This window comes from Antechinus flavipes, chromosome 1, assembly GCF_016432865.1.
Source record: "Antechinus flavipes isolate AdamAnt ecotype Samford, QLD, Australia chromosome 1, AdamAnt_v2, whole genome shotgun sequence".
In the NCBI taxonomy this organism is placed as follows: Eukaryota; Metazoa; Chordata; class Mammalia; order Dasyuromorphia; family Dasyuridae; genus Antechinus; species Antechinus flavipes.
The window spans coordinates 277264808-277290119 of record NC_067398.1 but is presented as its reverse complement, the minus strand read 5'-3'; positions in this window follow the sequence as shown (position 1 = coordinate 277290119).

Genomic DNA, 25312 nt, shown 5'->3' with positions numbered 1-25312 from the left:
ACCAGAAATTATCAGTCTGAAGGAGGACAGAATCATTGGGATAACTATAAAAAATTGAGAAGAAACTGAAAAACCTAGTTAGGAGACAGAGAAGCAACTATGGAAATTGAAAGTCAACCAGTATGTATAATGTTTCAGAATTTAAGGAAAAAGAGTATCTGAAAGAGGATATGATTTATAGTGTCAAGTGAAGTTGAAGAAGGTAAATGAATATTGGGAGGTATCATCAAAGCTATTAATTGTTACCTATTTAAAGATGGCTTAGTTTTAGTCAGAATCTTCACTTAACTGTATGAATAGACTAAATCAACATGTATCATACATATCAGCATTACCCAAGGTAACTATATTGTGCTTGGAGTCAGGAAAGCCTAAGTTTAAATCCAGCCTCAGACATGTTAAGTATGTGACCCTGGAAAAGTGAATTAATCTCTATCTGCCTCACTTATTTTATTTACAAAAGGAAGATAATAATAGCATCTATTTTCCAGTATTGTTGTAAGATTTTATTTGTGCAGTGCTCAATAAAGGCCTGAACTGTTCTAAACACTTAATAAATATGTGTTTTCTTCCATTCTCACTGCTCTAATTTTTGCCTCTATTCCACTAAGGAACTCCTCAAAGATTTAGAGCCTATAATACTTCTGCCTCTTAAGTTGCAGACTAGTTGTTGATACACATCAACAGTTAGGTGTCCCCTAGAAGAAATAAATTCACAGTCCCAGTACAGAAAAAAAAAAAAGTTCTTCTCATGTTAAATGGATTAATTATATTATATCATTTTAATAAAATGCTTTCCAAACCTTAATATTACATGTAAATGTTCATTTCTGTTATTATCGTAAAAATGTCATATGGTGCATAGCCAGCTACCTTGATTAAACAATCAAGGACATAGGAGGACATAGGTTCAAGACCTTCCTCTAATACACAATGGTTGTGTAATACTGGGTGAGTCTTTCAAGCCAGAAATGTTTTAGGTAACACTCTACAAACATAAGTTGCAAAGAACTTTTGATCTGTTTGGTAAAAAGAGATTCCAAACTAAGAGTTCACTAGACAAATAAAATTGCAAATCTGATATCTATATCTTTGTCTCCATACTAATTATATCATCTTTTCTAAGTATATTTACATAAGTGTAAAAATACATATGTAGATACATATTTTACATTTGTATTATCTATATTCATATGAAAAAAATTGTTTATACATTTAAATTTGTACTTATAGAATAATCTTAAATATTTATAGATTCCACAGATGCAATGGATTGTGTTATATGCATATTGAAGATATTTTTATGCTACTATTGTCTTCTTCGAAGTCCTATTTTTTAATTTTTTAATTTTTAAAAAAATTTTAATTAGGATTATAACTTTTTATTGACAGAACATATGCCTGGATAATTTTTTATAACATTATCCCTTGCACTCATTTCTTTTCTGGAAGTCCTGTTTTTAAAACAAAAATTAGTCATACTTAGAAATGATTCAAGACGCTTATCTAAATGAATTATTCTTTTTGTTATTTTCATTTTCAATTATATTTTAAGGGAAATCTGGTTTGTTTCATTTACATTTTGATCATTTGAATGTTTTCTAAGAGCTGTTTCAAACTTGAAGAGCTTCATGAGGAATTTAAATAATTTTTTCCTAAGAAAAAAGTAATAATATTTTTGATAAAGCAAAACCAATTAAAATTCTTTATCTCCTGATGAGTTCAGAATTTAGAAATTCCCTCAGAGGAAATTTGAGTCTTAAGTTTTATAGAATGTATTTTATAATTCCTAAGTCACATAGGAAAGTCCTGATGGATGGCATTGATAAACTTTCCTACTGTGTGTGATTCTGTGTTCTGGTAAACTTTCCCACTTCAGAGCATTTCTAAATGCTTTGTACTTGAGTTATACTTTAATGGATTAAATTTAAATGAATTTAAGACCTGTAGGACATTGCATAATGAGTCCAGTCAATGATCTTTGTGGCAGTTGCCAAAGGGGAAGCCCTTCCATATAGCTTTTTTTTTTTTTTTAAGACATAAAAAGGTAGGACAAATGTTAGAAATATTGGTTGAAGTAATGTCTAAGAAAGCATCTTTACCCCTTGGGCTAATTAATATTAGATTTTCCCCCCTCAACTACCTTGAACATCATCTTTAGTGTACCTCACTAGAAAAACAAAACAAAATGAAACATCATCAATAAAGGTATATGCTTTATTAGACTATAATTCATTTGATTGTCAAATCTTTCATTCTCATGGAATAGATGGACAAGTGTGAATAATCAAGATATGGTATAACAACTACACAAATTAATATCTGTTAATTATTCTTCAAGTTAAAAGATGAAAAAGTGACATAGTAGAAAGAGTGCTTAAATCCAAGGAAGAAGAGGAAAAAAAAATCATTAGTGGTGGTTAGTATAGGAAACTTGTTTTTGCAGGTGCTACAGCAATAGCTGCTGAAAACTCAGAAAAGACAGGTCCTGCTTCCAAAGTGCTTAGTACTTGGTACTGCCAAATGGTACAATATCAGAAACGGATATGATTTTATAAGTGGACATGACTTGTAGAAGAGGCATTGCCATCTGCTTTGCCACTTTACTCTAAAAACCTTGGAATCTTTTCATCTGACTTGCAGTTGAAACCTTTCATATCTATTGTCTGCTTCATTAGAATATATGTAGCATTAGACAAGGGAATGCTTTACTTTTCTCTGGGTATCCCCAGTGCTTTGTACATAAGAAGCACTTAATAAATGATTCATTTATTCATTCATTCATCTCCCTGCTGAGCAGTATTGAGAAAACAATTTGTTGATCTGACAACAGTAGAAAAATTTGTTCACTTCCTGGGGAAAATATCCAGGATGTAATGGAGAATCTCCACAGATTTATCACACAAAAAAACATACCTGAAAGAAACCTTGGCAGTGCAGCTAACAATTATGAAGCCTTAGACAAGCAGTCAAGCACTTGAAGGGCATAGGTTTGATTTCCCTCACTGTTGCTGATCAACATCATTGGCTTTGGAGGAAGAAAACAAATTTGGAAAATGAACACACGATTAAGAAGATAGTGTTTGAGAATAAAGTTGGTAATTATGGGAAAAGGTTTAAAATATGAGAATGGCAGTTTCTTGGCTACAGATGAAGTGTATATAACAAGGATTGATTAAAAAACAGGAGCTGATTTGAGTCTCACAAGACTAATTAAAAGAGTTTCAAAGAGAAGAGGAAGAGTGAAGAAGACACTGCCTACACACATATACACTCAGATATCATTTACCCATATATTTCTTTATTTATTTGCTCATTTGTATGTTTGTTTGCTTATTTATAAACTCGTGTAGGAAAATCCAAAAACTAGAGTGGGATAAGCATGGTGTAGAATATTTGAGTGAAAACCAGTGTAAGAATAAACAGAAATAATATTGTCATCAGAGTATACTATAAACCACCTGGTCAAAAAGAGAAAGTGGATGAAAGTTAAGAAAATAGATCTCAAGCCTGCCAAAGAGACATGATATAGTAATTACTAATTATGGAAGGCAGAATTTCACATATCATCTTTTGGAGCAAAATAACTAGAAATATCTTGATTTGCCTTAATGATGATTTCATTCTTCAAAAAGTATCAAGGAGGAAACTTTTATTCTGAGCCTGATAACCAACATGGAAGAATTTGTTACAGAAGTAGAAATGAATCTTAGGGGAAAGTAATCATTCCACCATAGAATTTGTAATACATAATGAGAGGAAATATTATGCAATCTAGATTTTTAGAGAATACATTTCAAAGAGTTTAGAGATAGCATGGGTGAAAAATCCATGGACTAAAATTCTGCAAGGGAAGTTAGCCAAGGAGAAGTGGAAAGCTCTCAAAGTGAATATATAGGAAGCAAAAAGGTGATCACAAAAACTTTTCATGGTTTCCTCAAGAACAGATCATGTTCAGAGTAAATTGATTTCCTTTGTTTGTTAGGATTCTGTCAAAAGACAAAAAAATTAGGGGGATGTTGTAGACATTGTTCACTTACACTATGGTCAATCATTTAATAAAATCTACTATTTTTGTGGATAAGATGAAGAGATATAGGCTGGATGATTATGTGTTTGTATTTGGAATTGATTGAATGGGGGGAACCAAAGGGTAATTATTAAGGTTGATGTTTTCCTGGAAAAATGTCACTAGTAGATTGGTCAAGGAACCTAAGTATGCACCTTCATAAAGACTGAGTGTAAGGGGGAAAAACAATCTTTTAACAGTTAGACTTGTCCAAAAATAGAATGATCTGCCTTGGGAGGAAGACATCTTAGAGTCACTTTGGTAGTCTACTTTGTCAAATTAAGTTGTACAGGGAATACCTCTTTAGATAGATGTTGAAGTATATGGCCTCTATTTGATTTGCTGATTTAAAAAACCAAATTATTTATCACAATCCATTAGTGGGTTGCTAATTATTATCTATTTTATATCTAATTCTTTGCAAACAATTTAGTTTTTCTTATATGAATTTTGTTGTCCAATTAAGAGCATGGACATTTTATATTGCTCTTTCTCAATGTCATCGACATTGTTAAGTATTTAATACCTCCCTTAATCTTTTTTAATGTTTTCTTATTTGAATTTAGCTATGTCTGATGTTATTTTTTGCATTCTGTATTTTTGGTAGTTAGTTTAAATATGCTAAATATTTGTAATCTTCTTATCTTCAATGTACATATGTTTAAATAATAGCTATATTTTATATACAACCTATTTTATTTTATTTTATTTTATTTTAAACCTATTTATTTTAAACTAATCAATATACTCTCTTCCCTTTTTGGTGAATGGCAAAATAACAAGGTACAATTTGGTGTAATGGAAAAAGTGGTGGACATGGAATCAGATGATATAATCTATTCAAATCTACTTTTTTGCCATTTGCTACTTTACATGGGTAAGTTGTTTCATTTCTCTGAGCCTGTTTCCTTACGTGTAAAACAAGAGAGTTGGAATAGCTGAACTTCCATTCCAAATCAAAATCTATGGTCTATAGGTAAAATCATCCCATTTATATGAAACACAATGGGCTCTAAATTTGCCTCATTCCCCTACTGCTCTTTGTTATTTATTTTGTCAGATGTGACTTCTGTGTTTCAATAATGTATATTATTTTTCATTGTTTTAACTTCTATATTGTTCTTTTCAAATAGGTAAGTGGGTTGATAGATCCATATCCATCACTTTATCCTTAATGTCTTTCTATTCCATAATGGATTAATTTGCTTTAATTTATCATAGTTTCTCTTTTGAGATTTCTTTCTTGAATTGGCTTTTCAAATGGAATTTTAGGTCACAGGATACTAGCATTCCTTCTTTAGATTTCTTTAACATCTCTCTCTTCTCCAGTACTAGGGAGTATTTTAGATAATATTGCCCCCTTTACTTCCTATAATTCATAAATTCAAGATGGTATGTTCATTTCCTCCCAGAAAGTTCATTTCTACTTTGGCACCCAGTTTTCTCTTACTTTTCTTTTACTTACTTACTGAGAATATTAAATTATCATCAAAAAAATTAAGGATTTTTCAACTGTACAAGCTTGTAGCAAATAAAACTAGTAGATATTATTTCCCATTGTCTTTTTTGTTCCATCTTTTTTATTATAGATTTTTATTTTCAAAACATATGCATGGATAATTTTTCTTTTTTACAACAAAATACACTATAAATATATTACCATATTTGTCAAACATTTATTTAAATTTATTTTTGTAAACTGCAGATAAGCCTAAAGACTAATACATGGATTTCCACAAAATCAATGTCTTTTTTATTAAAACTTTTTATTTTCAAAACATATGAATGGATAATTTTTCAACATTGACCCTTGCAAAACTTTGTGTTCCAATTTTTCTCCTCCTTTCCCCCCCATTCTTCCTTAGGTGACAAGTAACTCAATATATGTTAAATATACTCAATATATGTTAAATCCAATATATGCATACATAATTATATAATTATCTTGTTGCACAAGAAAAATCAGATCAAAAAAGAAAAAAAAATTAGAAAGAAAACAAAATGCAAGCAAACAACAACAAAAAGAGTGAGGACACTTCCTACAGTCCTCTGTCTGGGTGTAGCGGCTCTCTTCATCACAAGATCATTGGAACTGACCTCAATCATCTCATTATTGAAAAGAGCCACATCCATCAGAATTAATCTTCATATAGTCTTGTTGTTGCCATGTACAATGATCTCCTACGTCTGCTCATTTCACTTAGCATCAGTTCATTTAAGTCTCTCCAAGCCTCTCTAAAATCATCTTGCTGATCCTTTCTCATAGAATAATAATATTCCATAATATTCATGTACCATACTCTTATTCAGCCATTCTTCAACTGATGGGAGAATCCCATCCTGATGGACATCCATTCAGTTTCCAGTTTCTTGCCACTACAAAAAGGGCTGCCACAAACATCAAATCTATTTTTATTAGAGTTTTCTTCAGATAATTTCCATTTTTCTTTTTCCAAACCTTCTTGCAAAGATCTCTTTTCCTTTCCTCTTTTGTCTTCTAATTCTCTTTTAAGATCCTTTTAAAATTCTTCCAAGAGAGCCTTGTGAAATGGGAAACAAATCATATCAAACTTTGGGGCTTCACTTGAAGATGATTTGCCTTTAGGATCCTCAGGGTTTGAGGTCTGTTCTCTTTCTCCATAAAAGCTGTCTTTTTGCTTTTTTGCTCAATTTTTTTAAAGTTTGAAGTCTGCTTTTAAGTCAAAGGGGTGACAACTACTTTAGTTTGCTGTGGAGCTGCTACTGTTGATTGACTTCTGGTGCTAGGTAGGTGTCACCAGGTCCCATATTTTTCTGGGGTTCAGAGGCTCATAATTTTACCTTTTGTACTTACTTTGGGTATATTTCCTCATGCTTATCTGCTGAACCACTTTAGTCGATTCCCCAGTGTACACACTACAGTGCCCTGACTGCCTGCCCCGGGCTTCCTGGATTGCATCTGGGATTGGCATCCTCTCCCCCTGCTCAATTGAAATAGCCCCTTTTTGAAGTTTTTTCAAAGTATATTCTTCTGGAAATTTGTTGTACTACAAATATCTGTCACTCCAAAACCATTTCAGAGGCTTGATCTGGTGCTGATTTGAGAGAACTAGGAGCTCAGGTCGAGACGTCTACTCTCCACCATCTTGGCTCTGTTCCCTTTGCTCCATTTTCAAAGATTGACAATTCTCATCTTTTATCAATGTTAAATTCTCTATAACTTTTAATCTATCCCCTCCCTTCTTCTCTCCTCCAACTGTCCTTTGGATCATTCTCACCTCTCTCCCTAATTTTCAGTCTCTATATATTGGCTGCTTCTTCATTATTAGTAGACATTTAATAATTACATATTTATTAAGTGAATTCTATCTGGATAAGTGCTTCATAAATTTAAAAATTCAACTTACTTGTAAATTATTATCTGTAATGTTCTCTCTAAAATGTAATGTTCTCTGTTGAGGTTTTCTTGGGGTCTCTGGGAGCAGCCTTCATTTCAGTTCAGTAATCACCACACGAGTAGCCAAAAATAATCCTTTATTATCTCTTTCAAAGTCTTGTCTTCTTCACTTGGGACTTGGCTAGTTTTCTGGAGGCCTTCCAGAGTCTTGGTTTCAGTGGGGAAGCAAAAGAAGAGAGCCTGCCATTGAGGTGGTGTGAGATGGGATGAATCTGTCTGAGTCCAGCCTTCAGCCTCCAGCCTTCTATCTGCTTGTCTGAATCTCTCAATCTCCCTGGCTTCTAGCTTAAATGCTACACACTGAGTACAAACCAATCATTATATCACTAGGAAACCATTATTTGTTGTAGGATTAAATCAATGTTAAACTAAATTTAACCATTATTTTCTCAATTCCACTTAGTACCTTGTTTCAAGTTCTGGCCCATAACATCTCTTTGTAGGATTAAATCAATCATACTGAATTATGCTAAATTAGATAACTATTAATTTCACTGACTTAGTACCTTGTAAGAATCCTTTATTTCAAGTTCAGAGTTCTGGCCCATAACAATTATCAATGATAATGCACCACATCCTCTGAAATTACTTTTTCAACTCAAGGTTCATATTATCACTTTAGTGTTGGTATAAGATAGTGACTAAAATCCTTACCCTTTCAAGTTTCTAGAAATTACTTTGCAGATTTTTGGCTTCTAACTCTGTAGCTTCTAAGTCCAGACTTGTATATTTCCCATTAAATTTATCTAGACTTCAATATCTTTTAGAAAAAGTATTTCCTAATTTCCTAAGTTGGTATATCGTAAGAACAACTGAAACAACTGAAACAACACCCCCATCTCTACCCCCCCAAAAAAACTAGAATAATCTCTCCCTTTTGCACAGAGTTTTTAAGGAGAATGAACTCAAATTTAAAGTACAATAGGACAAGGAAGCACACAATTCGAGCATACGCAATAAAAGGATACTCTTAGAAACTGTTTACTGACAGTTCTTTATTTCTGGAATCTGCAGTTTTACTTAAGTATTATTTTCTTGAGTTCTCAGGATAGTTCTCTCTATGTCACTCTATCATTCTGTCTGTCTTAATCTCTGTCTCAGTTATGTTGGGGAATAAAATTGATTCTTAAGCTAATTTTTTAAAAATTTACTTCCCAAGTTCTATCTTTGCTTTCATGACTAATGAGGCCATGAATTTTATTTTCTTAATATTAACATAAACACAAGGATAGCAAAACCTTGGCAAATTACTAGAATATTTTCCTCTCATTCAATTTTACTAAAATGAAGCTCACAGGTTTCTGTTGCTCTTGCTGCTAACTCAGATCAACAACTGATTTAGAATTCTTTTCTTTTTTTAGGAACTAATTTTATTTTTTTCCAATGATCAAACTCTCTCTCTCGCATATCTCACTGAAACAAAATACAGACTCTTCTATCATATATAAGCAAAATCAAGCAAAACAAATTCTCTCTCTCTCTCTTTTTTTTTTCCCTACTATTATTCAATCATTTCAGTTGTGTCTGATTCTTTGTGATTCCATTTGGTGTTTTCTTGACAAAGATAAGGAGTGGGTTACCTTTTCTTTCTCCACCTCATTTTAAAGATAAAGAACTGAGTTGTTCACACAGTTAAGTGACTTGCCCTGGCTTATACAATTAAGAAGTGTCTGAGGACAAATTTGAATTCAGGAAGTGAAGTTTTCCTGACTCCAAGTTCTGCACTCTATCTACATTATCTTCAAACTGTCTTTAATTCTCATTTTGGTCATGTCCAAAAATATATTTCTTACCTACATATTACTCCAGAGTCTCTTTGTCATGAGATGGGCAGTCATCAGTCCTCTTATATAAGAGCTAATATAAGAAAAATGATAATATTATCTAAATTAATTTACTTATTCAAAGGAATACCAGCAAACTTCTTCTATTATGGTGTGGAGGTGTTATATGAATGGAAAATCATAGATCAGATTTTCCCTTTTCTATATCTGAAATGGTTGCTCCAGAGTTAAACCTCTTGTTGTAAATAGAAATATCCTCTAGCTGTTGGGTACAAAGAGGTCTTTGGACATTTAATTTGTTCTAGTAATTTTGGGACATAATCATGAATTTTTAGACTATCTTTTTCCTGAGTTGCTTTCATATCTAGATTTTCATTTCCCTAATGATGGGAAATAAATGTGTTGCTATTTTTATCCTATACTGACGTTAAAGAGATTTTTTTCTTTTTTGGTGGGGACAGGGGGAAAGTAGGAGCCACATTTATGATTTCTTTGATGTAAAGAAGTAATAGTGAAGAAACTTCTTCTGTAAAGCAAAATAGACTGACAAATAACTGACTTATCTAGCATTTCCTGAGACACTGAGAATAGTTGTCAGAAACTTCAGACTATGTTGATAGTCAATAAATTATTTTTTTGAAGTAAAGTGAGTACATGGAAGTCCTTTTCACCTAGTTTTATCCGCAGTTCTAAGAGAAATTGAAAAAGATACCTGATCTCTCTAATACCTCAGAGAGGCATCTTCATCAATAAAATAAGGGAGTGACTCAACCCACAGGTGACCATCAACACTCCCTAAATCAGATTAAAATGTAATTGGGAAATGTTTAATGAAATAAATTAAAATATAACCCAATACAGGTAATGTTAATTCATGATTTTCTAGATCATTATGTGTCCCTTAAAGATCTCTTTTTATTTGAATTTGAAACTACTCTATCAGATAATCTCTAAGCTCTCTTTGGTCAGCTAGTTGGCCCAGTGTATAGAGCACTTACTAGACTTGACATCAATAAGACCTGAATTTAAATTCTGTCTCTGACATAAAATATCTATTAAATAATGACTCTGGGAAAATCATTTGGCAGTTCTTAGTTTCAGTTTTCTAACCCCAAAATGAGGTGAATAATAGTATCTCCCTTATAAGACTGTTGTGAGAATGGCCTAAGATATAAATCACTATGAAAGCTTTAAGTACTATATTAATATCAGCTATTATTATTCTCTCATGCCTCTATTACACTATGGAGTTTGCCTCTTTTGTCTCCATAGAGACAGTAAACTTAAAGGGATATTTGAGGTTTTTGCTAAAAGATTATCTAATATTTTTGATGTTATTATAAAATCAATTTTATTGCAACCACACAGCAGTGGTTTATAATTTTGTCATAACTTCTTTAAGTATACCTTAAACATAAAATGACAATTATGTTAAGTGCTGATAAAGCAAAAAGAAAAAGTAGGTATAGTAAAGCTATTTGTAGCTTACATAATACAATGAATTGTGCAAACATGGTGACATTGGCAACATCAAATATCTTTTGTGGTTTAGATTTTTATTCTACTTCTATACCATAGCAAGTTATACAAATAGATGGATGGTACTTCAATTACATAGTGAAGCCCTGTCACTATTCAGAATGAGTTCCCTAGGAGGTCAAACTATTTTGCTCATCATTTCTTGCTGGAAGGGGAGATGATTGAAGAGGATGTTCATTGTTGAATAAAGAGTGTGAGAGAAGAATTTAGGGTTCACATTTAGGTAATGTGGTACCATGGCATTACTAGCACAGTTTATTTCAGCATGGTTTTCAATGAAATGGAAAATGCAGAGAAAACTCCTCAAAACAGAAATGGCTTCTATTTCAATAGAGAAGAAATGTGTTTTTGCTCTTTGCTTGTTGACACAAGGTAATGAGGTGATCCTCTGGCCTACTTATTCTCTCTCTCTCTGTATATATATGTACATATCTGTGTGTGTGTATATATATATATATATATATATATATATATATATATAAATGCACTTATGATCTCTTTGTTCACAATTAATTTTATTTTTTAAAATTTTTATAGATGTTCCATTTTACATTAGTCATTTAAAATTAAATTTATTTTTATTCTGAACTTAACAAATAAAAGTGACATGTCCATAGAAAAAAGAGAGAACTATACTTTAAACTACAGTTTTCTATTTATTAAATGCAACTTGCTTGCTTTTTAAACATTTAGTAAATTCAATTTATAGTTTCAAATCTGTCTTGCTTGTCTGTGATTCTTCCTGATTTTTTTCATTTCTTATAGCAATATAATCACACTATTTTTTATAGCACAATAATATTTATTGCATCTATATACAATAATTTATCTTGCCATTCCCAGTTGAGAAGCTCTCAATTTGTTTACAACTTTTAAATAGCCCTACAAAATAGATGATGTAAATATTTTATACATATGGATAGATACTTTTCTTCTTCCTTTGATCTCTTTGGAGGTATACACTTACTAGTGGTATTGCTAGGTCAATGTGATTGGTGGTTTTTGGAATATGGTTCCAAATTGCTTTCTACAAGGACTGCATCAATTCACAGCTCCACTAATGGTACCTTCATATGCTAAATTTCCCATAGCTCCTCTAACATTTGTAATTTTCCCTTTTTCTTAAATATGACAATTTTATTAAATATGATAATATGAGGTAGTTTTTTTTAAATTTGTATTTCTTTACTTAGTAGTAACTTGGAACATTTTGATATGTCTATTGATAACTTAATTTTTTTTCTTTGAAAACCACCTGTTCACATACTTTAACTACATATCATTTGGGAAATGACTCATTCTCTTATTAGTTTCTTATAAATCTTGGAAATGTGACCTTTATAAGAGAAATGATATAAACATATTTCCCTTTACCTCAACAATGATACTGTATGAGGATGTATTCTGATGGAAGTGGATTTCTTCGACAAAGAGATCTAACTCAGTTTCAATTGATCAAGGATGACAGAAGCAGCTACACTCAAAGAAAGAACACTGGGAGATGAATGTAAACTGCATGCATTTTTTTTCTTTCTTCCCAGGTTATTTTTACCTTCTGAATCCAATTCTTCCTATGCAACAAGAGAACGATTCGGTTCTGCACATATATATTGTATCTAGGATACACTGTAACCTATTTAACTTGTATAGGACTGCTTGTCATCTGGGAGAGGAGGTGAAGGAAGGGGGGGGGAATCAGAACAGAAGTGAGTGCAAGGGATAATGTTGTAAAAAAATTACCCAGGCATGGGCTCTGTCAATAAAAAGTTATAATAAAAAAAAAAAAAAGAAAGATAGCTACATTCTTGCCAGACCACATATATATGTATATATTTCCCCAGTTAAAGGATTCCTTTCTAATTTTAACAGCATTGGTTTTGTTTATGTATAAATGTTTAAATAGATGCATCCAAAATTGACATTTTATTTTCTGTGACTCCATTTCCCATGTCTGTTCTTGAACTCCCTGTTTCTCCATAAATGAAAAATGCATTTTTCCTTTACTCTTACATTTTATTTATAATTTGATCTTCCATATTTAAATGGGAACTTTTCTTGGTATATGATATGAGATATCCTACACAAATTTCTGAAATGACTGCTTTCTGGATAACTATCCACATAATTTTTGTTGGATAGAATTACAGCCATTTTCAAATATACTATTCTTCATCCATCTCAGCCAGCTTTCCATTATAATGAAGAAAAATAGTTAAGCAAAACTATTCAATCTACAAAGCCATAGTGTCTGATAGTATGTGTAATATTCTGAACCCATAACTTCCTACCTTTTCCACAAAAACAAAGATATACATTTCCTTATCTCTTCTCCAGGGCCAAGATTGGTCAGTCTAACTACACAATATTTGGCTTTATTTACAATTTGTTTCCACTTATGTATATATGTATATTGTCTTGATACTTCTATGACTTCACTTTGAAGCTAGTCAAATAAGTCTATGTTCCTCTGAATCTTAATTTTTTTACAGTACAATTATTTTGTTATATTCACATATCATAATCTGTTTAATCACTCTCTAATAGTTACTCATTTTATTTGTAGTTTTTTCTACAAAAAAGTACAATTATGTATATGGATGAAAGACCATCTTTTAAATGATTCTTGGGCTGTATAAAAAAATTATATGGTTACATTTCAAGGGACCATAGCAATAACCACTTGGATAATTTTAATTTATAATAATGAAATAACAGGGAACCTTTACATAGTAAATTTTAATTTTTTCAGGCATGTCATGTTCTTCAATTTGTATCATCTTATCAGTTCAGCAAATTGTCTGGTTTCACAATATTTCTTTCTGTTTATTTGTTCACAAGTTTCCAATTTTGTAATTTCCTGCTAGCTTCTCCAGCTGTGAGATTTATCCCCCTTTCCAAGCTGTCTCTATGGGTACCATCAAACTGCTGATTTGAACATGTTTTTGGTTAGTGTTTACCAGGGGCAAGGATTACTCAATTTTAAAAATGTGTTTATGAAGCATAACCGTTTCATGCTCTTAATTAAATCTTTCTCTAAGGGGTAGAATGAAAAAGTCTAAAGGTTTAAGATTTTAGAGCAACCACTTCTGCTCTAAAGGGATTGAAAATCAAATATGTTAGCAGAAGATCTAAAGGAGACCATATCTCATAGCTGTTTTACCACTGAACTAAAAGTGAGCTTTTCCCCTTTTAACTCTAACTTAGCTTCACCTGAGACATAGGAGAAATCACAGTTGTTTGATATGGGTCATCCCACAAAATGATTTTTATTGAAGGCCCTTCTGATGTAGTTGTATTTCTTGTATCTAGCTAAGGATTTATGGATGTGGTTGAGAAACACACAAGATGCAAAATGGATCAGCTGTGATTTGCATTAGTAAAGGGAGTACTTACCACTAATGAAATTTTAGATTCATAGAAGTTACAAAGGAAAGCAAAAATATCAGGTTCAAATCATTTAGGAATATGTGGCAAGAGCAATGAGTCTTCAGCTACCACTCTTCAGGAAATTAAACTGCAGAAAAGCCAAGAGAAACCAGATGCTTCAGATGTTTTATTTTATAAAAAATAAAAAAAGAAGGAAATGTAGTAGAGAGATATAGAATCTTCAAGGTCTTCTATAATCATATCCTAACTTGTCCAACTTGTCCAATCACAAAACAGATTCTGAATTGACTATGAATATTTCCTTCACATTTCTTTAAGAAGGAGGACTGTGCATGTTATGGGCCAGAACTTGAAACAAGATACTAAGTTAGTGGAAGTGATAGAGACAATAGTTATCTAATTTAGCATGGTGCCTAACAGTTCTCTAGTTCAGTATATGTACTTAGTATTTACTATAGTTCTACTAGATTCACACTTTTGATAAGAGAGCATATATAAGCTAGAAGCCTCAGCCCAGATTCAGTTGGGGAGATTCAAGCTCTCAGAACCATGGCCAGGTTGAAAGGCTCTCCAGAAAGCTGCCCAGCTCCAGGAAGGAGATAATAAAGGATCTGGACTGTAAGAAAGCTAATCAGGACACAGGAAAGGAGACAAGACTTGGAAAGAGACAATAAAGGATTTGGACTTTAACCCCTGGCTACTTGTGTGGTGATTACTGAAGGTTGCCTCCAGAGACCCCAAGAAAACCCCAATAAGAGAAGATTACATTTTAAAGAAAATATTACAGTGCAGATTTTTGTTCGGCCACTTAAGTTGTTTCAATTTGGGATTTTGTTGATTGTCTAGAGAGAGACTATATTTTGTAGGTTTTCTTCTCTAGGATGGCTGGAAGGAGAAAGCTCTATGATATTGCCTTGGTACCAAAGGTGGGGAAGAGAGAAGAAAGAAATCATATCACCCCTGAGAGTTTATAGGACTCTATAAAGAGCCTATTAAGTTAAAAGTTAAGAAGAGGTCAAAGCATAGCTAGATTTGAGAGTGACCAGGAACAACAAGGTACCTGTTGTGAGACATCAATATTGAGATTAAGTAGAGTGGACTCTGGCACTTTCTCTCTCCATTTTCCTTCAGATTTGTTATGGAAATCTTGAATACTGCTAACTCAAACTTTGATTCACTCTACCTCCCTTAGCATTAGCATCCTCTCTTCTTTGTCTGAAGGGCTGGAGGATTGAGTATCAAACCCCTCCCAATGTATTCCTTTATAGAAGTCAGGAATTGAACTCTCAGACTACTATACTTAGCATCTGCTATATTTCATAGAATAAGATGACACTGTATCAAGTATCTCTTCTTGTCTTGTTCCCTTCCCTGCTAGCTGTCTCCTTTTGTGTTTTGGTTTCCCCTTTTAAGCACTTTGATGGTAGGTACTGTCTTAAAAAACTTAATTGTATCCCCAATGCTTATTGTGTTACCTAACATTTTGAAGGTTCTTAATAAATATTTATTTTCTACAATACTAAAAACTTGCCTAATCCTTCTGTTTTTATTCTTTCCACACTTTGTAAGGTAAGGTGGAGAAAAGAGGGAGTCAATCTGAGTAATGGATCTTACAACTTATTTTTTAGAATTTGTTTAGACATATTTGGAGTTAATTATTTAAATAAATTACTTAACCAGTGAAGGAATAGTCAAATTATAGTGTAACTAGGGCCATCTTTGCCCATGGCATAGGCTCAGAATCCCTATTCTTGGTTCTAGCCAATCATATGGAAGTTATTGGGTAGGGGCTTTCAGATACGTGTGATTCATTTTTATGAGGCCTATTTTGTAAAATGTATTATCTTTTTTGGAGCCAGACAAGCTGATGTTAATGTGCAGAAGGGAATGACTTCTTCCTTTACTTCTCTCTTCTTTTTCAGCTATTATTTTTGTAGGGTTGCTTTGAACTGCTTTTCAGAGGACAGTTAATTCTATGCAACAGCCTTCTACTCATCTGTTGTGTAATCACATCTCAGTTAAAACCAAGTTCCTAAAATAAATAAAAATAAATGGACCCAGGTTAGAATAGAAAAATATTTAGAGGAAAGCTAAATTTTACTCCATCATTTAATTTTTTGATTCTTTACTTTTACACTGTATGGATGGTATATTGAACAAATTTTGATGAAATTATGAAGACGAATTAATCAATCAACAAGCATTTATTAAATGCTTTACTTTGTGCATTTACATTGCTAGTATTGAAGATACAAAGATATTAATTTCATAATCCTATCTTTAAGGAAGAGGATACTATTCAGAATTTTGGGTGTAGGGTTCAAATTTAATCAATAATGTTTTGCTGGGGATAAAAAAATAAAATAATACACCAATCAATATGCAATATGCTAAAATCTGTTGCCTTTCCCCAGTATTTGTTTAGTTATCCCACTCTTAACTCTAATATATAAAATTTTGTAAATGACATTGCTAACCTCAAAAAAGGTACCAACACAGAAGTAGATTAAAGATATTGAAACAACTGCACTGTCCCATAGTTTTACAAGTTCAACTGAACTCTCCAGTAGTTTTACAATTTCCTCTGCTGATATATAATCAATCCTAACAGCTAATTTTCTCTCCCAACAGAAAGAAAAGAGCTTTGTATTTAGACTATTACATAGATTTTTGTCATGTTATTGATGTAATTTGTCTTAGTTACAGAGAAAGTACTTGCATTGTCTTAGAATTATTTTCTTCATGGGGCAGCGAGGTGGCACAGTGGATAGAGCACCAGCCCTGAAGGCAGGAGGACCTGAATTCAAATCTAATCTCAGACACTCAATACTTTCTGACTGTATGACCCTAGGCAAGTCACAATCCCAATTGCCTCAGAAAAAAAAAAAAGAAAGAAAAATTATTTTCTTCCAAGAATCATTATCCATTAGAGAGACCATAAGATTTTCCTTTGGGGAAAAAAAAGTACATTATGGCCAACTACTAAAATACAAAAGGTTCTGCATTAATGGAATCTTCTAGATAAGTGGATAAGGGGGGAAATATAGTGTCTAATAGAAATACATTTAAATAGATAAACAGGAAATTTCAGTGGTTGGTGATAGTATTTTAATGAGGCAGTCAACTAATCTCGTTTTCCACATCTGAATCGAAGGAGTTAAAATCTTTATGTTGACATCTAAAGAATTATTTTCTAATATTTTGGCTCTGGTAACTCCTGTATTTGTTCTGAAAAGATCAAATCCATTAATAACAATTTTCCATTGAAAAATTATTGCTGAAAAGTGGGCTTTTTCTTATTTATTTAAAAATAAAAGCAATGTCTTCAATAGTCAGCAAATAGCATTTTAATCACTTTCATATCAAACTAACAAGTGTGCATAGTCAGGGGTGATGCTGCAATGAACTGTTAAATTCAGTTCAGCACTTTTGCTGAGAAGGAAGTTCCATTTTGATAGGCCAACCCAAATATATTCATAATTAAAAACAATGAGGAATGTTCTTAGGCTAAGTAATCATGAAAAAAGTTGGATAGGGAGCAGCCAGCTGGTACAGTAGATAGAGGACCACTAATCCTGGAGACAGAAGGATGTGAGTTCAAATTTGACTTCAGACTTACTAGCTATGTGATCCTGGTTAAGTCATTTAACCTTGATTTATTCCAGGAAAAAAAAAAATTGGCTAGAAAACCTTAGAGTTGAATACACTGAGTTCTGAGCATCACTTGTCTAGCACATTGCTTTCCAGGTAGGCATTGAAATTAAATTGCCCTTTCTACAGAAAACCTTCCCTTAGCCCCTCTTCATCATAGTGACTTTTCTCTGTAAATTATTTCCTATTTATCTTGTATATAGATATTTTGTATATAGTTGTTTGCACATTATCTTCTCAATTAATTAAAAGATTATAAGCTCTTTCAGGACAGGAATTGTCTTTTGCCTCTTTTTGTATTATTACCAAAACTTAACACAGTACCTGGTACATAGTAGGTATTTAATAAATGTTTATTGATTGATTAAGCAAATTAGTCTACCAATTTTGTCCCCCAAATATGGGACTGACCACTAATATTTTCCTCTGATATAAAGTTGTAGATTAGCTTAAGCAAGAGGCAAAGGATTCTTTAGATTGTGGAGCTATAGAAGATGAGGAGTTAGGTCTTGTATATCTTGTTCATAAGCCTAATGATTGTTGCTCAGTCAATAAACATTTTTGGGGAGCTTACTCTGTATATATACACCAGCACTTATTTAGATGCCCAGCACATAATAAGTATTTAGTAAATCCTTCCCTTCTTTCTTCTTTGCTTTTTTCTTTTCCTTCCTCCCTTCCTTCCTTCCTTCCTTTTCTTCTTTCTTTCTTTCTTTCCTTTTCTTCCTATATCAGATGCTCATGCAAAATGAAATGTACCTTTACAAAGTAATGGCAATGTTGTGGGATGATCAGCTATGAATAACTTTGTTATTCTCAATAATACAATGATCCAAAACAATTTTGAGGGATTTATTATGAAATATGCTATCTATATTCAGAGAAAGAACTGATTGTGTCTGAATACAGATTGAAGCATGCTTTTTTAAACTTTATTTTTCATAAGGGGTTTTTTGGGGGGTGGAGAGCTATATTTTCTTTCACAACATAACTTTTATAAAAATGTTTTGCATAACTTCACATGTGCCATCTCAATGGGAGGGGGGAGAAGAAGGGAGAGAATCTGTAACTCAAAGTTTTAAAAAGAAACGTTAAAAAATTGTTTTGTATGTAACTAGAGAAAATGTTTTAAAAAATGAAACAACATAAAAAGTGAATGAGTTAATAAAGGCAAGTTTTTAAAATCATTTTAATTCTTTAAGTAATAATATGCTTTATTTCCTTGATAATAACTAATATTTACATAGCATTCCAAGTTGCCTGCCTAACAAAAAGAGAGCTAAGGTGAATATTCTTAGGTCCATTTCATAGTTGAAACTTAGCAAGGTAAAATGATCTGATCACCCTCATAGAGTTAAGAGCCATCAGAGCCAGGAATGAACCCGTCTCCTAATTCTTACTTTATGGCTCTTTCTAGTCTACCACATTTGTGAAAGATTCTGGCTATGTCCTTTTAATCCTATAAATATTAAATAAACAATAAAGAAAAATAATCACCTTTAATGTGGCAAGAGAGTAGGTGATATTTACTAAACATAAATCCCATTAACTTTGTGATAATGAAGAGCAAATTAAAATGAATAATTATCAATAAGATTCAAATGTTCTTTTGAAATTGTCGTTGGTGCAGAAATTATTGTAAACCAAAAAATTGATTGAGATTTTCCCCAAAGACAAGGCTCATATAAAATGACCATTACTACTTATGTGATGTTTTCCAGACTCAATTTATATATTAAAATACTACTTAAAGAATTTAAATTGACTACTCTAGTGTTTATTGTAAAGAATACACATGTGAACAGAGTGAGATGATATTCTTTACAGTAAGAATCTTACTAATATAATAAATACCTGAAGTTTATTATTATTATTAATAATAATTAATAATATGATTGATAATTATATAATAATAATAATTATTATTCTTTGTAAATTCAAGTAGACATAACATTGTTTTTGTCATTTTGATCATCAATTTTTATTTCTTTCTGAAGTAAGAAAAGGACATTTGATTTGATTTCATTAAGTGCCATTTGAAATTCCTAAATAATTATTGAAGTTTTAAAACTATCTCCTAAATCATTATAAAATTAAAGACAGAAAAGGTCAACAAAAAGCAAATGTAGAAAAGTTTTTCTGGATTTTTTCCAAGATGCAAAAGAAAACCTAATACTGGTAAGAGGAAAAGATTGGTATATGAAGGAAAAGCTTTTGTAGGCAGTGGAGCACTAAGTGATTTTTGCATATAAGATGCCCTTAGATTAGGGTCAAGAAATCATATTGAAGATCAAATTAGGGTGGCATTATTGCTGTAGAGAAAACTAATTGGCTACTTAATGATATGTCCCCAGAGACATCTTTAGTCCCTGTCTCATTAAGTTAGCAGTTAGACCGGGAGAGAAAAGGAGGCAAAAGGATGGTACAAGCAGAGGTGTAATTAGAATAAGAAAACTGCATTTAAAGTCCTTTAGCAGAATAGAAATAACCAAATTTAGTTGCTAGTTATCAAGATTAATTGGGTAAAATATGAAATTGACAGAATGTGTACTTCTTCCCCCTGATTAGAGTGCTTCCCTGCCCTGTCCTACTGTCCTATGATCCATTTTTCCTCCCTCACTCATCAGAATTCATTTTAAAAACTTGATTTGAGAGAACTACTTGTCCCGAAACATTCACTGACAGTTGCTTATGGAACCAAATTGACTTCTTATGCCTTTGGGTATAGGGGGGGTCCACTTCTGTTTCACTTCTCCATCACTGTCCTCTGGACACTATCCTATTTCTAAGATATTAGAGAAGTCAAATTAGTAGGTATAAGAAACTCAAGAAACACATTCTGAAAACACAAAGGGAAAGAATTCTAATAAAGAAGAAAAATAGAATTTGTGAGAAGAGAATAAGAACTCAGTGAATTCACCAACCAACTTTGATTCTAACAAAGGTTAATACAAAAAAAGAAAGCAAGACCACATTTATAATAGATGAATAAGAGAACATGGACACAGTCCTATAAAAATGATTTAAAGAATGTGAAAGCTCAGAATCGCTGAAATCTGGTGTGAGAACAAGACTGTGAGGAAGAGTTGTTTTCTTGTTTGTTTTTTATCTATAATGGGAAAAAGCTATCAAAGAAGAAGTGGGGATACTGCTTGAGGACAGAATGCTAAATACCGACAATAGAGAGAAAATAGAACTGCTAAATTTTCATTTTGCTTTCATTTTCTCTGCCCAAGAGAATAACTGGCCTTTCTGATGGAAATAACAAAAAGGTATTACTGCCAGGGAGTTAATACCCAAGATAAGTGAGGAGAGAATAAGAAATCTCTTAGTTGTCCCTGTGATTTCAAGTCACTTGTCCAGATGAATTACTGTTTTGGATCCTGGAAAAAGTGAATGATGTGATTGCTGATATTACATGGGATATCTGAAAGATTACAAAGAACCAGAGATGCTGGTACTTAAGACTGAAAAAGGGAAAATATTCACCTAATATTTCAAAGAAAGATAAAAGAGGCTGTATACTAAAGGGCAATGAGCATAATTTTAATTCCTGGGGAAATTCTAGAATGGATTATTAAGAGATGATTAATGAATATCTAGAAAAGGAAAGAGTCATCTTGGCTTCATCACCTTTTTAAAAACAGAACACTAATATAGTAGGGCGGGAAATATTATTGATTTCTCAAATTTTAGTGAAGGTTTTGATAAAAATATATCATTATTTTTGTGGAAAAGAAGAATTGTGAATTAGATGGATTCAAAACTTGTTGAAAGACAAGATTCAAAGATTGATTATTAATAGTTTGTCAATATGTGTCAACAGTAGGTCTCCAATGGAGCATCCCAAGGATCTGTGATTGGTTAACTATATGTTCTTTATCCTTTTTATCTATGACTTGGATAAGGGTATAAAGGGCATGATACCCAAATCTGTGGATGGCAGCAGTGAGGAAGGATAATAATACAATGAATGATAAAATCCAAAAAGATCTTATTTGGCTAGAGCTTTGAACCGAATTGAATAAAGTGAAATTCAGTTCAGAAAGGCATAAACATTTATGAGTTAAGATATCAACATTGTATCTACATGTGAGGGATGTAGAAGACCTTTACCCAAAATGACTACTCAGAGGATCACTCAAAATAGAAAGCAGAAAGGTTGTTTATTAAACCTCCAGAGGATGAGCTGTTCTATCACAAGGTAAGGGAAAGAGAAAGCTTGTGGTAGGAGAGCTAAAGAAGTAGTAAAGATACACAGCTTTTATACAAGAGATTACATCACAAGTAAGAGAGCATTGAGAAGGGCAGAGGGAAGCATCTAATTAGTTGTTGCTATCTGGAGAAACTGGAATGGAAGGTTTCTGTTTTCCCCAAATCACCTGATTTCTAGGAAACAGAAAATCAGGCCTTCAGATTTAATCAAGCAGATAATGGTCAAGCTAATAGACTAAATATCAATAAATGTCAAATACTGATGAATGCCATCAGCTCAGGTTAGGTAAATATGTTTATAGCTGGCCAAGGCTCAAGTAAATATGGGCCTGCACATATTATACAGGTCATAGGGGTAACACAGAAATAATGAAAATAAAATACAGAAAAAGAATCCACATATTCCTGTAAGTTCTTCACCTTATCTCTCTATTTCACACATACAGAATAGGGGAAAGGAATAAGTTGCAAAGAACTTTATTGGAAAATTTCTGATGCCTTTAGTGCATTCAGTGTACCCTCTTATCTCTTAAAATATAATCTCTATTTTACAGATGAGGAAACTAAGTCAGGCAAATGAAGTGACTTTCCCAAGATCACATATATAGCAAATGGAAGATCCAGGATTTGAAACTATGGTCACTCCCTCTAAATTCATTACTTTTTCCATTGGACCACACCAAAGTTAGAATTCAGTAGAGGCTTTAAGAGAGCATAAATGAAATCAATATATTCCTTGCTTTCTCAGTGGTTGAAGGAGGGGATTAGCAGGAGGGTAAGACTTTGGAAAAAAAGAAAGTTTAAAAATAAATAGTGACTTTTAATAAAAATGATTCTTAGAGGATAGTTATAATACATATATTTCCTCCCTAAGAAACACTAAAAATCAGATGAGTTTTCACACATCACACAAAATGCATTTACATCATATGCAAAAGCTAGAGACACAATCTGATTCTGCTAGAAATCATTCCAAGTTCTAACATAGAATTAGTTCCTATTAAATTGAAGAAACTATCAGCTGCAGCCTAAATTTAAAAACTTTTACTCATTAAAAGTCTAGATTAGAGTTAAATTGAAGAAACTATCAGCTGCAGCCTAAATTTAAAAACTTTTACTCATTAAAAGTCTAGATTAGAGTCTAATTTTTTAAAAAAATAAATACTTTTTCAGAATTCGAAAAGTTTTACAAAATGACTTCAGAAAAACCTCTAACTTTATTCAAATATATACACATATCATTTTCTGTATTTCATTTTTTTGTTTGTTTTAAAGATCAGGCAAAATTAAAACTTTTGCATTTATAGATGTAGGCTCTATAAACTCATCAATACACTTTCTTCAATGACCACATTGTAACAGCTTAAGTAGATGGTTTTTGAGAATTAATTTTTTCAAACTGGGTTTGTATTTGCTTTGGCATAGTGAGTTCGTATTGAGGAATTACTTCTGCTACTGCATATAGACTTCTTATCTGACACTTAGTCTTAAAGAATAACTTGGGAACACTGAGAAAAGGATAAATGGTTAGTTCAGGGTCACATAGTCTGTACATGCAACTGGAATCCAATTCTTCCAGACTACAAGATCAGTTACTATAATACTTGTCTAGGATTGATTTGATGCTATAATTAGCCTGGTAATATTTTTCCAAATTAAGGTAGACTGCTCTTCATTGTCTCAAGTTGAATACAAGTCTGGAGTTCCTTGTGTGTGTTGGTGAGTGACTATCACATAATAAAATAGTAAGAGATATCTCTAGGAGCAAAACAAAAGTTTATTATATATTCTCGGGAAAAGTGAACATCACTCCAGTTGAATAAGCAATTGAAGGGAGGATGTGCCTTACAGAGTTAGAACAGCAAATTATATAATCCCTAACACAGAAGATCCTTCCCACTACTGACCTTCATCCTTACTGACCGAAGGAATGTAGTCTTACATTCTAAACATGAGCACCACTCCACTTCCTATTGATTTTTTAAAAAAAAATTCATTGCATGAATTGAAAAGGAAGTAACCATTGACCAATGGCTGGCTATACTGTTTACTTCCTTAGGTTACGTGACTTCCTGAAGCTTAGACCTAGGGTCTGACCTTTTCTATCCTACAATCCTCTGAGAATAGTCATCACTTGACTTCCCGAAATTTAGGCCTAAGGTCTTATACAGCCTTTGAGAAATCTTCACCTGGTTTCATTTACTTACTATCTTAAGATTCAATGAAAGGTATTTTGGGCAATCTTAGGCAAATATAGCTTGAATTCCTATTCAGTGCATTATCTGTGATTGGATCTTCAGTAATAAATCAAACAAAAAGCTTTTAATTAGAACTAAATAGAAAATAAAATAAGAATGAAAAGTTTCTCCTCATAGATTCAGAACTATAGGGGGCCCTAGTGGCCATCAAGCTCAATGAGGAAACAGACATAGAAATAACTTTGCTTAGTATAGTGCAGTTAATAGGCATTTAAGGCAGGCTTTGACATTGGATCTTGCTAATTACAAAAATCCAGCAATCTAAGAAGTAATAAGGATCCCATAGATTCTTACTGCTGAGAGAGGGAATATTTAGCAAATAACAAGCAATCTTAGCATTGCATCCAGGCTGGAACTATAATAACAGGGAAACTGAGGTGAGTAAAGACTGGTTTAATTTTTAATGTGGAGAGTTTAAGCTAGCTGAATTGGAAGATGCTTCCAAAGCATTCGGTACAGAGGAACTGAGGAACAGAGTTTATATAGGATTGTAAACTAGCAAAGCAAGTAGGTAATAACAGAAGCAAAAAAGAATGCAGTTAGGTAATTTCCTTATTTATCATCAGGCAGCCTTTATACAAGAAAAATGTTTTTCACAGCCTAAAGCAATAAAAGGACAAATACAATGGTGGGAATGGGCTTACAGGGACCTTCCAAGGTCAGTATTTTCAGAAAACAATAACTGATTTTATCTGTAGAAGCACTTTACAGATGTAATGACCAAGTAAGCAGAAGAACAGAAATAGATATGCTTGTCATTTTGATAGAGGGTGTGAGGCAACTAAATTCAGGTTCTTATGAGAAATTTACAGGATCCTTTTTGGTTCAACAGAACAACACTCATACTATTATCTTTTATCCACTAGCTATGTCTCTCTGCTCTTCTGTTTGATCTCCTCTACTTCCATTGGTTTATGTCTTCAGAACTCCTTTTCTGTCTTGGCTTTTTGACTTTTCTGCTAAGCTTCTGCTT